At 39.5% G+C, this 18,563-nt stretch overlaps 1 pseudogene; it reads right to left on the bottom strand.

Annotated features, from left to right (window-relative positions):
- Positions 1-35: 35 nt before the first annotated feature.
- LOC132140504 (transcription initiation factor TFIID subunit 1-like) lies at positions 36-18,551 on the bottom strand (annotated as a pseudogene).
- Positions 18,552-18,563: the final 12 nt, after the last annotated feature.

Here is an 18,563-nt window from a genome sequence, read left to right as displayed (position 1 = left end):
TATATATATAATATATATATAATATATTGAGGACACAGTTACACACAGAACATATAACAGAAGACAAATAAGCCTGTTAGTTGCCAGAATCCATGTCACTGTCTCCGCCAACGGATCTGAATTCTTTACTGTCCTCCTCATCATCACTGAGCTGTGCCTGTGTGAGAACACTAGGACCTCGTCGCCGTTCATCTTCCTCCTCCTCTTCTTCCTCTTCACTTATCTCATACACCTCCCCATCTCGTTCTTCTGTCCTGGGGCTAGACTCATGCCTATGCGTCTGACTGTCCCCATCATCATAGCTGCCGTAGCTGTAACACACAAGAAGTGTAAGTGAAAGAGTTATACAAAGGCTTTATGAGAAGACATGGCATTTATTTAAAATAGCCACACTGCTTTACTGGCAATGGTACAATGATTTTCATCCAAACAAACCAATATTTGATTCTTTAAATCTTAAGAGAATATGCAGCTATCCTTCACACAGTTCTCAACATTGTAAAGTGTGTTCATGATAAACAAGTTGCTGCTACTTTTTTTTTAGTGTAGTTGATATTTTTCTATTAGTTACATATTAGTTATCTAAAGAGATGCTGTCAACAGTTTTGTAGTGTTATATTAACTTTGTACAGTATTAACAGACTGAGAAAGTCAAGGAAGAAAGACTAAAATCAAACTGAGCATGTGAATCAGAAATCTGTGACCTACGTCAGTCTGAAGTCTAAGATTTTTCAATGTTTTTGAAAGACTTTTGCTCACCAAGGATGCATTTATTTCATCAAAAACACAGTAAAACTATAATATTGTGAAATATCATTACATTTTCAAATCAGTTCTCTATTTGAATACATTTTAAAATGTAATTTTGTCCATACATGGCAAAGCTGAATTTTCAGCAGCCGTTACTCCAGTCTTTAGAGTCGCATATGATTCTTTAGAAAGGATCACATCTGACTGACCCCAAATTTTCTCACAATGTTCCTGTGGCTCAGTGGGAGAACATTGCATTAGCAGCACAAAAGATTGTGGGTTCGATTCCCAGGAAACATGTTAGGAAAAAAATCTACATAATAAAACCTGAATGCACTGTAAGTCGCTTTGGATAATAGTGTCTGCTAAATGCATTAATGTAAATGTAGATGAGAATACTATGGAGCAGGATTAGAAAATAGCTGACCGAGGGCATTACCAAGATGCCCCAAAGAATAACACAGGACTATTTATTAGGAAGTACTGTAAATCATGTAAATAATGTAAAAATAATCACAGCACTTATCTAGGTAAGACAAACATTATTAGACTCTAGAGTCCTGCAGTAACTGAAGAACAGTAGCAAATCTGTAACAGTGATATAAGACCACGATCTAGAATTACATCAGCGTTACTTAAAAATCAATATGCTTTTTTTTTTTTTGCATATATTCTCACCTGACGTTGCTGTCCTCCATGTGTGTTACCCCATCAGGTCCCTCCCCCTCGTAAGACATCATACTCTCTTCCTGCTCTAGTCCAATCCGGGAGCTCTCCTGATGCCCCAGCTCAGCATCACTGTCACTTCCACTCTCTGACAGTTGGATAGCTTCAGTGGAGAGCAGACAGAGTCAATGTTACACATACAGCTAATATATTGCACAAATACTCATATATTTATGAGTACACACAGACTCACAGGAGAATGGATTATCGCCTTCCTCCTCACTCGCGTCGTCAGATCCTGGTAGAGCACACTGGCCTGTGCTGGCCGGCTGGAGCTTTCATCATCCTCATCATCCCTTTGCATACGCCTATGTGGCCGCATTAGAAGATCATCTTCATCATCCTCCTCATCTTCATCATCTAGGTCACCCTCTTCAGCCTAGAAGTACATACAACACTCATATCTCTGACAATGAAATGTTCGGCTAAACCACAGCTTTTTAACTTTTGCTTTGAGGTAATAATGTCCTATTGCTTAATGCATATTTTCATTTTGTACACAATAATTAGTTCTTTAAATTAATTTAAATTAAAGACCCCTGGATTAAGTTTTTTTTTTGCCCAAGACTACTACCGGAGCAGGTGTTTTAGGTTTGCCATCATAATTTCCTCAAATCCTTCAATGTCCACATCAGACTCCTCCTCACCCATTCGGCCTCTGCCGTGACGACCCTTTGGAAGGTGTACACAAAAAAGTAGTTAAGAAAACTACACAGAAGGAGAGGACTAATCAGAAAGAACATGTAGCAGAGGATGGACAGATGGAGGGAGGTAATTTATCATCTTTGGATAGAATTTTTTTGCACATTAAAACCCTAAACCTTTTTTCAAACAAAAGAACAGTTGATGGTTGAGACACGGAAACCACTGCATACTGGTCCCTGAAAGAATCATTTCAGCTACGTTCCTTGCAAATGTTACTATGTTGTTTTTTTCTTAGCTGGTTCAATTTAGAAAGAAATGACAGATTTCGAATTTAGCTCACTAAATAGCAGTTCTAAAATGTTTTAAACATCCTCAACAGCCGCTGGAGATGGGTTAGAAAGCAAATCAAGCAGCAACACACAGAAACCGTCACAGTACAGGGGTGGGTGACCACGGGAATGGATGGTGGGGTGGAAGGACATATCTAAAGGGATAAAGCAAGCCAGCCAATAAAATGAATGAAGAGATGAATGGACAGAGGAACAGATGAATGCACAGAGAGGGAGAGAGGAATACCTGCCCCCCTCTTTTCTCAGGGGTGGGAGAGATTAGCGTAGCCTCCACTAACAGACTAGAATCTCCCTGAAAACTCACAGACACACTGTTCTCACACACATCAGGCTGAACGAAAGAAAGAAAGAAAGAAAGAAAGAAAGAAAGAAAGAAAGAAAGAAAGAAAGAAAGAAAAAACAAAAGGATAGAATGAAACTAAAAAGCCCCATTCAGAGAAAGACAAAAAGATTGTCATAAAGGGAGGAGGAAAAGACAGGAACAGTGAGGAAATGTGCATTAAACAGCTGTACAGTACAGAAAGTTTGGATTATGCATGAGAGAAATACAAGCCTTCTGTTCCAATTCTGTCAGAAGCTCATTTGCTGACATGCTTCATTTCACCTGCTACAAAAAACACTTGCACACAGAGCGCTTAAGACACCTGCGATCACGTCCTCAGTGTAATCTGTACATGTACCTGAGGTGTGTACGGTCCAGGGGTAAAGGGGTCAAAGCTCTCAAGGTCTGCAGCATCCAGAGCAGCTTCTTTAGCAGTAGAGATGTCCTTTTCCAGTTGAGTCAGGTGTTCGTCATACTAACAGACACATACACATTAAACATTTCAAAAACAAGTCAAAGCACATGAAAGAGCTCACTCACTTGCACACAGCTGTTTTGGTGTAAGGACTATCAGGTCCTGAAAAAGTTCAAATGTATATAAAAGATGAAACCACAATTTTTGTTGAGATGAAACCGCATTTTCATAACTAAAAGATTCATGTTTCTCACCATTGTACTTGACACTGTTGGTGTGAATGAGAGCGACATCAAAAAGAAATACCTCTCGGTTCTGATACTTGTGCTTGGAGATGTTCTACACACAAACAGTTCAGAGATTCATAAAAAAAAAATAAAACCACATTTTAATTGAAGATTCTTGCATCAACACACAGATGGTCCTGACCTTACGGAGTGTGTCCAGATCCATTGGGTTGATGATGACTTTATAATAATCAGGAACAAATTTCTTGTTAACAGGATGATGGAAGGGCCAGGACTACAGAGAGAAAGATAGATGAACTAATGAAGAATAGCCAGTTTACTTCATTTTTGCTAATCAACAAATTAGCTGGTCCTCTCTAGTGTAAAAACTGCTGAGCAAGATTTGTTCTCATAATACTTTAATAATTTTATGTAAAAATTAAAAAAGCCCTACATTAGGGCTGGACAATATATAGAACGATATGATCATGTGCATCTCGTCAGTAAAGCTGGTTCTTTACTGACGAGATGCTTATGATCATATCATTCGATATTTTGTCCAGCCAAACCCTACATTTCATATTTGGATTAAATAGGTGTTTACTTCTATAAAGTTTTTGGAAAAAAGTTACTGAGCACTTACATCCATGTCCGACTTTGTACTTAAGTATTAGTATTAAGTATTATTATGTAGTATTTAATTTTACTGCTAAAATGTATGTAACTGTCTGGAGTTTGTGAATTGAGGTGCTACTATTACTTAATTTTAAATTGTGATAAATGGGTTTGTTATCTGTGCACTTCTTATTTTAAATGCAAAAATAAATCCAATGAAGAATTGAGAAAACAAAAACAAAAAAAGAAATAGGTTTAATATCGCTCAAACTGACTTGCAGTTAATAACACTGGACAGGCATTAAAAAAATAGGTAATTAGTCCTTTAATACCTAAAAACAAGTAAGTATAAAACGTATAAGGCTAGAGCAGGAAATAACATCACTCACATCAGGTACTGCCATCATCTTCTGTGTGACAATGTTGTCAAGGATGAAGGAGAAAGCGACCTGATCATCATCATCCAGAAGGGGATTAATGGCTTTTTCCAAACGAACCAAACGCTCTTCTTTCTGCAAAGAGAGTAATAAGAATTAGCCCCTAACCTCTTTGCAAGTACGTCTGAATCCTAGTAAAAAATACACATCTACCTCTTTAAGGGGAAGTCGTGGCCTAATGGTTAGAGAGTCGGACTCCCAATCGAAAGGTTGTGAGTTCGAGTCCCGGGCCGGCAGGAATTGTGGGTGGGGGGAGTGCATGTACAGTTCTCTCTCCACCTTCAATACCACGACTTAGGTGCCCTTGAGCAAGGCATCGAACCCCCAACTGCTCCCCGGGCGCCGCAGCGTAAATGGCTGCCCACTGCTCCGGGTGTGTGCTCACAGTGTGTGTGTGTGTTCATTGCTCTGTGTGTGTGCATTTCGGATGGGTTAAATGCAGAGCACAAATTCTGAGTATGGGTCACCATACTTGGCTGAATGTCACGTCACTTTCACTTTTTTTCACTGTCACTTTGAGTTTTTCATCACACAGATTCAACATTGCTTGACTAACGAGGGTTAAAGGATGCTTTGCACCTGAAAACACACCAAAACAGATCATGAGTATGTCTCGCCTGAATAAAGGAATTAAGTTTCTCTATGAGTAACATGTGAAAGTACCACTGTACGTAGCACTGTTTTTGTAGATGAGTTCAACGCTCTCTCTGAACTCTTCTCGTGAAGGTTACATGCGCTTGCGAACATTTTCACGCAGCGTCTGCAGGTCCATCGGCCGTATGATGATCTTGTAATAATCCTTAACTACTTTGCCATTCACAGGAGTGTGAAACGGGTATGTCTAAAAACGAACACCAAATTCCCTAAGTGTCTCATAACATGTGTCCATGTCTATTAAAGAAAGATAGGTGGATGTGCCTTAAATTAGGAAGGTCCCTCATGTCATTAATAATGCTCTCCAGCACTGAAGAGAGTGTGACTATGGGGTCTGTCCTTCTATGATGGATGGACTTATGAGGACGCTGAGAGAAAGGCAGAGAGTTAAAATGAACAATAATGGCACTCTGAGAAGCTGTGATATGCTTATTACTTATACAGGCTCTATAGGGACCTGTAAATGACTATTGTACAAAGAAACACTTAAAACATACTCTTACACTGAGGTAGTCACAGTGCACTGTTGTCCCGACAAGTCTCTTCTTTTTAGGTGGAAGCTGCTGCTTGGGGAACTTCAGAACCAGAGATTTCCTCCGCACTTCATCTGCACTATAAACATAATGATGGATTAATATTCAGAACAGCGCTACAAATACTAAAACACTGTAGCAAGTGAGCATACAATTATTTAAGCAGTTGACATGTGATGATGTGACATGCCATACATTATCTGCAACCATCTTAAACTGTATTTTGGTAGTTCTTTTAAAGGTAATATGTATAAAACATATCAAATGAGAGACTTGATAAGATACATTTTAAATTCATTTGTCACACCACGAGTGTTATTTCAGTTATTATACATACTATTGTAGCCCTTAATAAAATATTATAAATATTGTTATTTTCATTTAATTATAGCTATTTATAGCCATACTGCTTTTGTCATTTTTATTAGTTATATATTTAATTGGTAATATAAATATATAACTTTAATCTGTATTTCAGTTTCAATATTTTATTTGAATTGGTGGCCAGGGCAACATTTGTAATCTACTTTTTAAATTTACATTTTTTTATTTAATGTTTCTATTTTATTTTGTCTTTATTTCAAATTACCAGAAATTATTTATAATAGTTTTAGCTAACCATAACGCCGTTCACGGGCTCATTTTAAAAGCTAGTGAAGGTCAAAGATGGTTAATAGAACAATGATATAAATTGCATATACACTTTTAATTAAACTGTATTCATTTGAACCTCTTGTTGATGTCTTGGCATTGATTTAAAAAATACGTTTACAAACACGTTATGCATCAACTACCATGTTTGTTTTACCTCTCAATGAGCTGCTTTCCAAGCACAATCTTGGTTCCTTCCACTTTAATGAGTTCTTCATTGTCATTGGGGATCACAGTCTTCTCGAGCTCCTCTTCCTGCTCTTCTGTCATTGCCACCGGATTAGAGGGCGGGGCATTGGTTTGGTAGTACAATGGGCAAAACTTATTGGTCCTCATGTGGCCAATAGCACCACAAGCTCCACATTTCAGCTGTGGACACCAAACATTAGGTTATTCAAACATTAGAATAAGTCTGCACAGGAAAATATCATGTGATCATTTCACATTTCATTCACAGCAAGACGCTTTCAAAAGGCAAGGATCAGTGATTAGTAGAAGTGCATTTCTAATATTGTACCTTCAGGTCTGGTCGTTCTTTGGCCTTCTTTGTCTTTTTCTCAGGCGGACCTTTAAATCTGTCTTTCTCCTGGTTTCGTTTGAGGCGCCGCAGCTGCTCCTGAATTCTTCGCCGTTCCTTTCTCATCTCCTCCCTGTGCTGCTCATCGAAGAGTGCAAACTTGCGACTGCAGACACATTCAAGGAGACACACAGACATTATTTTTTATTATTATCTATTTCATTTTTTTATATAAAACAGGGCTCAGTAATACATTAGTTATTGGTGTGTATTAATATTGACTATTACACTTATGGTATCACAATAACTATACTAAGTAGACAAACAGACACTCACATGAACTCATCATCCTTAGTCGTGCGTATACGCAAGTAAGCATCAATAACAGCAGGTTTGCGTACAGTCTCACAGCGCACATATTCTTTGCCATCCTCATCACAGAAGGTGCGATAAATTTTAAGCCTTCGCCCTGTTGCTGAAGAGTTCAGGCTAGTGACGGAGGAAGCATCATCATCTTTATGAGAGCTGGTGGAAAGGGCACTTGCTACAATGCACAAACAGATGTTGAGTTGGTAAATACAGAGACAGAAAAAAATATAGGTACTGACAAGTTTAATTTCACTAACACACAAACACGTACAGCCTTTGCGTCGCTCTTTGCGGCCTCTCTCTCTATCATTGTCCTCTCCTATTAGCATCCGCTGCAGTTCTTTTCTTTCCTGCTCTTCTCTCTCTCTGCTCAGCTGAGAGCTGGTCTTCTTATTCTGCAGCATGTTCTCAATGTTCTTGCCCATCTCCTCAAAATCACTGTCCTCTGCTGAGCTGCTGTCTGTGTCCGTCGATAACACCTCTGTGGACTCCAATACTCTAAAACACACATCACACTCTTTTTATATACACAAGAATATTGTGACATTAATCAGAATTGTCATAATCATTTTGATAAGCTAATTGTTTGACTGTGCAGAATGAAAAGCAGAGAACTCTGCTCATTTCTCTCAGGTTCTCACTTGTTCTGCAGGTCAAAAATTCTCTGGCACTCCTCTTTGTAATGTTCCTGATGTTCTGCTACAGAAAATCGAGACCCACGAGGAAATTTACTCATAGGCCCCTGAACGAGCCTGTTCAGTAGACATGGTCCTCACGACGTCGATCGCCTCCCAACGGGAAAGTTTTTTTATCTAAATATGCACATAAATGCACAAAGAGTATATTAAAGAGATAAGAGAGTACACAATTACAAACGTCTCAGATCCGCATCGGTCCCTGTCACTGTCTTTTTCACTGGCTGGGGCTCTCGATCATCCTGAGGGGAAAAAAACAGAACATACAGTGTTTGAAATGAAGGTGTGTGGAATATTTTAATGCATCTGAATCATTTAATTGCCAGGAGCTGTGCTAAAGGGTCAGAAAGCACATACCTTCTGCTGTGTGGGTTTGTTAGGGACTTTAACATATGAGAATCCTTCTCCACAGCCAGTGGGGTCAGCGACCCCTGTGACCTCCAGGAGACACTTCCCCTTCATGGCTGCAATGAAAGCCCGAGTTGTGTTCCATGGGGCAGTGCGTACCTGATAACAGCACCAAATAATTATAATCAAAAACAGACTAAATCCATTACAAAAACAATATTGAAATGTAGTCAGTAAACTTCTGACCTCATCATCAATCTTCATCTGGAATTCCTCCTCATTCTCTTCCTCAGGTGCAAAAAAAGACTTCTCACCATAACCAGCATCCTGAGAGAGAGAAAAGTGTACATTAGTTGGTGTGGATGAAAGTGTGAAAAGTATGAAGTCTACATGTACAAACCTTTAGTCTCTGCTCTGCCACCAGCATACTGTAGTATGCACAACACTGCTCTGGAGAGACCATAGCTCTGATCTCCTCTTCAGTAGGAAGCCGAAAATCAGGTTTTAGCACCCACCAGTTAGAATCCATGCCTAAAAGATTGTGCATGAAACAGCTTCAGTACAGGACAGAGGAGAAGTGTAACTGGACCGCTATATTGGTCCTCTCTATCTATGGTCAAACCCTGATGATTTATTTAATTGAGGGTTTCTTTTTGAAAAATGGCAAATGTGAAAAGTTTCTTGTCTGTTTTTGTGGCATTCCTTTTAAGACCAGTTACACAAAAACTGTATCGGTTACATATGAATTGCAGATTCACATGATGCTTTTTACACCGTTTCTGCAATAATTCCTGCAACTGTCAATTCTCCTGTATGACAAAACACACAGTGACTGAAAACATCCTTCATCTATCCGTCTACCTATTCTACATTTCTTTTTCATTTAAAACTCTTATGAATGAAAATGGCAGTAGGTAAACATTCAGCTTGTTCAGCACAGAATTTGATTTAAGAAGAATGTGGTTGCATAATAGAGGGTGCAAGTGCACCTGTGCGTTTGAAGTCAGCACAGAGTTTGAGGCGTTTGCGGATGCTGCTCTCGGAGTGAGAAGGAAAAGCTTTCTTTATGTCCTCCATACGAATACGACGAGGGCGATCTTTACTCTTCCAAAAGAGTCGATAGATGAACACCTTCAGAGAGAGAAAATAATTAAATACTCTCAAAAAAACAAGGCATTTCAAACAAGATCAGGATTTCAAACTTCTATAGGTGTCCCACAAGGCTTGATGCTGGGCCCAACATTATGTCATAACGGTGTTAATGTAGTTTACACATACAAATGCATATGTTAAATAGTAAGTCAGCCCATATTACTACTGTCCTATATAATTTTCATAATTTTCATGTCTTCACATTTTCAAAATCTATTTATCCCTACATTACCTCTTATCAGTTGTTAACACATGACCATATGCAGGGATGCCTGCCAGAGATACCTGTAGGAAATCTCGAATGTGTGTGTTGGCTCGTTGAGAGTTGGGTCCTGGCACTTCATAGAGAGGGCACTCCTGACCCACAACAATTATGTCCACAAGCTCTCAGATGAAGTAGCCCTGCCTTGTCCGGATAATCAGGAAATCAGTCTCAGGCATCTTATGTAGGTAGATGGGAGCTCTGAACAAGTTATTTTCAAAGGCCTGTGACACACACAAAAACACAACACATTTCCTAAGGAATGACAACATAAGGACTTCAACATGATATGATTAAGAAAACAAGGCACTTGACAAAGGGTGACAGAATAGTGACAAAAAGCCTTCTGTACCTGCAGTAGCTGTCCAGGGTGCAATGATCCCAGGAATGGTGAAGTGTGACAGTAAACGGTCTCGCCGTACTTACAGTCAGGTGCTCCTGGATCTTTACCTGGTTTCTACAGACAGAAACATTAACAATGCCATTATCAAGGGTGACCAGACTTGGACACCCAGATCCAGAGCAAGACTTCAAATTACTCTTACTCTTTTGTAGTAGTTCTTGATTTTGGTTGCCATGCCAACTTGCATGAGAAGGGGAGGATACTCCTCGCTATATTCAGCCAAAATCAGGTCACCGTCTTTGCCTGTCAGATCCTGAGCTGTGCGCATGAAAAACATGTCCCCTCCACCTGATGCCTGACGTTCCTGCTCTCGCATCTGAGAGTTTTAAAATATAACAAGACAAATGAAGGACAAGTATGCCCTTAATAGGTCAATGTATATTATACACAAACACTCACTATCACTCACAAACACACATATGAATTCTGTGTCAGTCTACCTTAGCCTTCTTCTTGATGTGTTTGAGGAGAGGCTGGGCTGGATGTGGGCCAGGCTGGGACAGTGCTCCAAATGAGTTCTTTTTAAGGGAGGGTCGATGGAACTGCCTTAGTTTCATAGGTCCCATATGAGTGGGGAAAAAAGGCTGACTCAACTCAACAGCAGGAATAGAGTGCTAAGGAAAGGAATGTTGACAAAAATAGAAACTAAATAAGAAACAACAGGCAAAGCAAAATTAGGAAAGACGATAAGATTCAAATCAAATTATTTAAACTATCAATTGTATTATTTGAGCCAGTGTGATTTTTAAAATGGCAACAACAATCTAATTTTATAAATGGACAGGCACAGACTCACAGGGATCAGGGCACTCATTCATCAATAGTGTGTATGCACAGATGTGTGTGTAATAAGGGTGTAAGAACAGTTTCATGCTTGTGCAGAGATTATAGTGGTAGAAGGCCGATACTACAAAAAGAAAGTGCTGCTATATGTGTCCTGTGTCCTTTAATTACAAATAATTAATAATTCCATATTTCATAACTATACCTTTGCACAATTAGTGTGAAAAGCTATAAAGAACAGTTAGGAAGTCGATCTGAAATGTAGTTATATGGTCATGGCTGATCACGCTTTGCTGGAAGATTTGGAGAACCATGCGCTGCACAGGGAATGTGTTGATCTGTTTAGTGAGAGCACAGAATGGCTTCTCTGTCGGTACCACTTTCTTTGCCATGACTTCGGTGAGGATGTTTATGTTCATGTGATAAATAGAGGTGATGTCAACATATATGGTTCATTGGGGGCGTTTCTGAATGCAAATGACCATGAACATGAACAAGCATGGTGGTTAAGAACATGTGGGATTTGTCAGCAATGATTACTTACTGGTGTGCGTAAGAACAAAATGTAAGTCAATTTATTTATAGAGCACAACTTTAACACAACCATCGTTGATCCAAAGTGCTGTACAATAAAAGGTTACTTAAGAAGCAACAGAAATCAAAATTAAAAAATACAATCAAAAATACAATCAGAATGTATATATACTTAAACATACATCAAAAGTACCTTACACAGCATCCCTCATATGCAAGGGTGTGAAAATGAGTCTTTAAGTTTGATTTAAAAACACTGAGCACTGGAGAGGCCCTGATAATAATGGGTAAACTGTTTCAGAGTTTAGGGACAGCAACAGCGAAAGCTCTGTCACCTTTTGATTTACAGCAAGAACGAGTGACAGAGCAGGGATCCTCAAATCTGGCCCACGAGATCCACTTTCCTGCAGAGTTTAGTTCTAACCCTAATCAAACACACCTGAGCATGCCAATCAGTGTCTCCAGGATCATTAGAAGATCACAGGTAGATGAGTTTGATCAGGGATGGAGCTAAACTCTGCAGCAGATTGGCCCTCCAGGGCAAGATTTGAGGAACCCTGACCTAGTGGTTGTATATGGCTGGATAAGATCACAGATATAATCTGGGGCTGACTTTTGCAATGCCTTGTATACAAAAAGAAGGATCTTAAAATCAACTCTGAATTTGATAGGGAGCCAATGCAACAAAGCAAGAACAGAAGTAATATTCTCCCTCTTTTTTGTTCCTGTCAACAATCTGGCTGCCACAATTTGAACCATCTGAAGCCGAGATAGAGTGCTTTGAGGAAGGCTGACATACAGAGAGTTACAATAGTCCAGCCTGGAAGAGATTAGTGCATGGATGACAATTTTGAGAGAGAACATGTTTTACCTTTGCAACAGAACTGAGGTGGAAGAAGCTACTCTTTACAACCATGTTTGCATGCTTGTCAAATTGTAGTAATGGATCGCAATGAACCCATAGATTTTTTACAATAACTTGATGCAAGTTATTACTAAGGGAACCTAACCTACTCGTAAAATTAGTATTGAGTGCAGCGGGGCCAAGAAGAAGTACCTCAGTTTTGTCAGTGTTTAGTTGCAAACAATTATTAGCCATCCAAGTTCTCATTCTGTCAAAGCATGAGAATAGAAGTTGTAAAGAAGAGTCATTTTCAAGTTTGATTGGAAGGTAAAGTTGGAGATCATCGGCGTAGCGATGATAGTTAATATTATATTTCTGGAGAATGGAGCCTAGGGGAAGCATGTAGATCGAGAACAATAAAGGGCCAGGAATAGAACCCTAAGGAACACTATAAGAGATGGGCGCAGAAGCTGAGGTGAACGACCCGGTATTTACTGAAAAAGTTCTACCCTTTAAATAAGAGATGAACCACTGTAATGCCATGCCTTGAACCCCTGCTACACATTTGAGTCGATTCTAGAAGAAGCTTTACTATTCACTCTTGATAAATGAAGGCCCAGATATTCCAGATCCGACTAAAACCTGGGTCCCCATTGACATCCCTGTTTGAATGTCCTACCTGGATGATGTTTCCTCCAAAGGTGCCCCTAAGCCCCTGCTGTTTGGGATAGTAGAACTCATCATTGGACAGATTCCAAGGATCTTTAATCTCTGGTTGGGACATATTCTAGATATGAATAAGAAAGAGCCACACATGACACACATCATCCACTTTCCAAATACTTGCTCTTTTTTTTTACTCCGCATCTTTTCCTTATTTTCCTCTTACCTGTTGAGGTTCATCTTTGATGACACCAGTCTTTCCCAACAGAATGCGACTTTTTTCAGTGCTGTCTCTTTCTTGTTTTCTTTGGAGGGTGAATGAGAAGCTCTCTTTTCTTTTTCATCCGGAATCTCTGGAAACACAGATCAAAGTCAAATGTTAGGTTCCATGTACAGTTCTTTTCAAAAATATTTTCTGTAACAGAACCATGAGGTTCTGTTAATGGCCCTTAATCTAAAACTAACCTTTAATTAAATCAGAGATTTCTCAACCAGGGGGCCTCAAGATGACTTAAAAGAATAGTTCAACCAATACTCAGTAGTTCAGTCAGTAGTATTTTTTTCTTTCCTTGAAGAACCAAGATATCCATGGTCTTGGAAAACCTGGATATATGAGGTAGTCTAATTTTTTAAGTGTGATTTTTGTAAGTTAATTACATTTCTAAAATATATATATATATATATATATATATATATATATATATATATATATGTGTGATACAAATTGTGAGTAAAAATATTTTATATATATGGAGGCCTTGGACACAAAAAGGTTCAGTACCACTGCTGTAAAGACAGAACTGAAATAGGTATTAAATGTTATATAATACCAAGTATGATGTTTTCATCATTGGGGTCAAGGGTGAGAATGGGAGGAGAAGGGAGGCGGTCCATGCTCTGGTCATCCCAGATTATGTTGTCTTCCCATCGGCCATAAACAAGATCCTCGTTATCAATCGGGAATATGGAGAACCATGGGGTGTCATCCTCATGAGCAGCTGTTAGAAGATATAAATTCAGTTTTATACTTTGCCCCAAAGAGTGGATATTAACCTCACAGCATCTACCAAACTTTAAACATGACCCACAGAACAAACAGAGGACAGTACCTTGATGATCATGATTATGTTTGTCCCTCTTAGAGCCTGATATTGATGTATTTTTGGCCAAAGGTGGTGGGGTTGGGGGAACCAACAGAGAATTACTGCGACTTAGACCTGGAAAACATGCATACATTCATTCCACAGATCAGTGAGGGCATGTCTATGAATGTGTGTTTTTTATATCATGCACTGTCGGTGTGACCTTCTCTGTTTATTTCTTTTTCATTATGGCTGTTATCTCACCCTGCTGAGCATTGTAAGCATTGGCATTACGGGTCATGCTAGTAGGCAGCCACCCAGCCAGACTGGCACGCTGAGTTTTAGTGCCTTTGTGTTTCACATCCTCTCCATTCCAGATGATATCTTCCTCCCACTGCAGCTGGGTCACCATTAAAAACAACTCATCCTGCATCCGAGACGCCTCATCCTCCTGCTAACACACACAGACAGAAACACACATACGATTAATTTAGTTGTGTAACTATTACAGTTTAATGTGCCTTTAATTTCACTGTGAAATAAAGGGTTAGTTCACCCAAAAAAAAAAATTGCCTATGTTTTACTCACCCTCAATGCACCCTAGGTGTATATGACTTTCTTCTTTCAGAAGAATCCAGTCATGAAAAAATTGTCCTTTCTCTGCCAAGCTTTAGAATGGGAGTAGGTGGGTGTTTTTGTTGAAAAGTCCAAAAGAAGTCAAATAAAGCATGCACATCTATAATAAAACGTGCCTCTCACGGCTCCAGGGGGTAATAAAGATCTCTCTATTGTACCGAATTGATGCATTTTTCTAAGAAAAATATCCCTATTTACAACGTTATAAACACTTTTCTCTCACTTCCACTAACTTCCATATGTGCAAGCCGTTCTGAGCGGATCACATTGGACGCATGCATCGCACACGCGCCTGTGGGATATGCTAGTCTCACAAGTTTGTTTGCAGGAGCATATTTAAGCAAAGGGAAAGCAAAGGAATTATTTAAGCAAAGGAAAAACAGAAAAAAAAAATATTTACAAATCGTAATCGAGTTGTAAGCGGCGTTTTGTTTTGCTGTCTCTCCTCCGTGCTCGTCTCTCATCACTAATGCACTGCACATGCGTAACTATGTCATCCGCTGGAATGGCTTCCGCATATGACAGTTAGCGGAAGCGAGAGAAAAGTGCTTATAACATTTTAAATATGGATTTTTTTTCTTACAAAAATGCATTGATTCGCTACAGGAGGCCTTTATTCATCCCCGAAGCCATGTGAGGCATGTTTTATTATTGATACTAGGGCTGCACGATGTGTCGTTTAAGCATCGATATTGCGATGTACGAATCCACGATAGTCACATCGCAGGATGTGCGATGTAGGCTGTCGTAGTTGATCCGTTATTCATTAACTGTACGGGCCAGCTACTCCCCTGCCCTTGACGATTCGCGGATTAATTGCACAGCTTAACCATCATAGAGTGAAAGTTTATAATTGACAGGACTGAAAACCACATGCAAGTTTAACAGGGCAGAGAGAGAGGGAGCGCGAGAGAGACAGAGAGAGAGAGCGCGCGCGAGAGAGACAGAGAGAGCGAGAGAGAGAGAACGCGAGAGAGACAGAGAGAGAGAGAGAGAGAACACGCGCGAGAGAGACAGAGAGAGAGAGAACGCGCGCGAGAGAGACAGAGAGAGAACGCACGCGAGAGAGACAGAGAGAGAGACAGAGAGAGAGTGCGCGCGAGAAAGAGACAGAGAGAGAGAGAGCGCGCGCGAGAGAGACAGACAGAGAGTACATTAGAAGTACCATCAATGTTTATAGAAATGTATATGGATTTATTTTGCATGTAATTTTTTTTTCTTATGAATATATATGTATTTTTGTTTTGTTTGTTTCTATTCTGCTATGTACAATGCTTTGGCAATATGTACCTTTGTATGTCATGCCAATAATGCAATATGAATTGAATTGAGAGAGAGAGAGAGAGAGAGAGAGACCGAGAGAGAGCGAGCCGTTTTCAAACAACACGAGCAATGTCTTGCTCTCTCTCCCGCTTTATTTTACTGCTTTTGGACTGTTGAAAAAAAAAAAAAACACCCGCCTACATCCATTCTAAGACTTGGAAGAGCAAGAACAATTTTTTATATAACTCTGATTGGATTCATCTGAAAGAAGAAAGTCATATACCCCTAAGATGCCTTGAGGGTGAGTAATACATTGGCTAATTAAAATTTTTGGGTGAACTAAGCCTTTAAAATCTATTTGAAACATTTCTATCCTCCTTACTTTGGAAGCAAGCTATTTTTGTAAATTTGAGTTAACCACTTCAGCTATTATTTTGATTTTTTGAGAATTAGGCATATGCAATATTGGACCCACCGGTGGGTCCCCAGAGTTGATGTGGTTAATTTATTAATAGTTACAGGTAAATAATTAAAGCAAAGCATAAAATGGTAATTTTATGCTACAAACCAGTGTGTTTAAGATTATGATAAATTAAAATAACACGATAACAATACCAGTACATTCAACATATAACAATACATTCGATTGATGTATTGCTCTTATCTGTATGATCAAAACTGAATGTGTAATTTAAGTTCTTTTCGGGATTATCAGAATAAAATGACTCATAACGCTTATACGCGTTAATCGACTCCAGAGGGTTAAGTTACAAATGGCTGTATTGCTCTTATAATAAAATAAGGCAGACAGACTTCAACTAATGATATCTTTATGTTACTACTGAAATTTTTATTATTTAAAATTTCTAAACTTTTTAGATTTTCTTTTCTTTTTTGAATACTTCTATTTAGCTTTAATTTATTTCTATTTAGCTTTAATTTGTTTAAATTTATTAAGTTTACTTTTTTCCCCAGATTACTTTCCAAGGCTATGTTTCTAGTTTTCATTTCAGTTTTCAATCTAATATTTCTATTTTATTTCAGCTTTGTTTTAAGTCATGAAAACCACATTTAACAGATTTAGTTTTATCTGCCAAAAAGAGCACTGACCTCAGCATGTGCTTCTTGGGGTGGTTCCTGTTCACTGACTGGTTCATCAGCTGGAGGGTTTGCAGTTTTAGCTGCTGTATCTGTAGTGTCTTGTTTTTGGTCATCTCTGAGTTTAAACCCATAATGGAAGTCACTGCCATCCTCTGGGATGCCAAGCATGTCATAACGCCACTCAGCCACCTTTGGCCTTACCTCAGACACCTTATCACCTTCACCAGACACTTGCAGGAACTTAGACTCAACCGGAGCCATCATGGTGATCTACAGAGAGACAAGCACAGTGTCTTCTTTTTGATACTATCATAATATAGGCCTATTTTCTGAAGCAGCCAAGTGGACATGTAATGCTGCATATGTCTGGTTTACCTCATCATCAGACAAACACTGCTCAGGAGGTGGAGGTGGTGCATACTCATAGTCCCATCCCGACTTTTTCTTAGCCCCTGGTTCAGATGGCTGTGATTCATTGTCACATGTAGCCATGTCTGACTGTGGCTCTCTCTGCTTACGTTTGCGTTTCCTGCGAGCACTTCGCCATACCGATGGCATGTTCTTACCAGGACCAAACAACCGCAACACCTGATAGAACCGAAACATTAACACCCACCATGAAACACTGCAAATAAACTAATAGCGGACAAACTAACTTTGAAACTAATTATTTCTAAGAGATAGTGTGTAACATTCACCCTTCCAGGTCTGAACTCAGGGAACAGCTCTGTGTCTCCAGGCAGGGATTTAGCAGCATCTTTCTGCATGATGCCCGCAAGAGGGAGGGTAAGACACCCTGCCTGTCCTCCTGACCCTGAATCCTGAGACGGTCGATCACTCTCACTCTCGCTGTCAGATGAACTGCTGAAATCAACCTTATCACCCACCGATGATGGAGCGATAATGGAAGGTAGGATAATGCCATCACCTTCTTCTGTCACTAAAAATTATATTTAATATATATATATATATATATAAGAAGAACAGCACACACAAAATTCCTTATCAATCACAAGTCTTATTTACCACCGCTGTTCTGAGTGGCCGTGTCTTCTTTCTTGGCAGGGGATGGCTGATTAGGGGGAGGGGGAGGCGGCATGAGTTTGGCATCAACATCTTCACAATCAGCATCGTAATCTTCCTCTTCATCTGCACACAAAAATACACACATCAGCAATAAAGTTGTGCATATACTTCAGTGTGTTCTGCACCAGTTGCATCTGTTTGTACCTGTTTTCCGTGATGGCTGCAGGTTGCCCATGGCCTGTCTGTATTTGCGGGTTTCATCTTCTGCAACTTCACTGATATCAGAGTAATCAACTGCATCTTCTGTGCTCCTTACCCATCCTACATTCACACACACAAATAGTTCACAAAGTTAGGTTATTTTATCACTTAATGCACAAATCTGACACATGGAGTAGTGTTGTCAAAAGTACCGACCGCGATACATGGAGTGCTAACATGGAGTGTTTTTCAAATTACAGAAACACAGACAGACCCTCTGCATCAGTGTTGCTCTGGTCTTGTTCTTGCTCACCAGTGTCCTCATCACTGGCTGTGATCTCAGTAATAAGTGAACCCAA

Source organism: Carassius carassius, chromosome 5 (assembly GCF_963082965.1).
Source record: "Carassius carassius chromosome 5, fCarCar2.1, whole genome shotgun sequence".
NCBI classification, from domain to species: domain Eukaryota; kingdom Metazoa; phylum Chordata; class Actinopteri; order Cypriniformes; family Cyprinidae; genus Carassius; species Carassius carassius.
The sequence above is the reverse complement of the archived record's forward strand: the minus strand, read 5'-3'. Positions and strand labels throughout refer to the sequence as shown.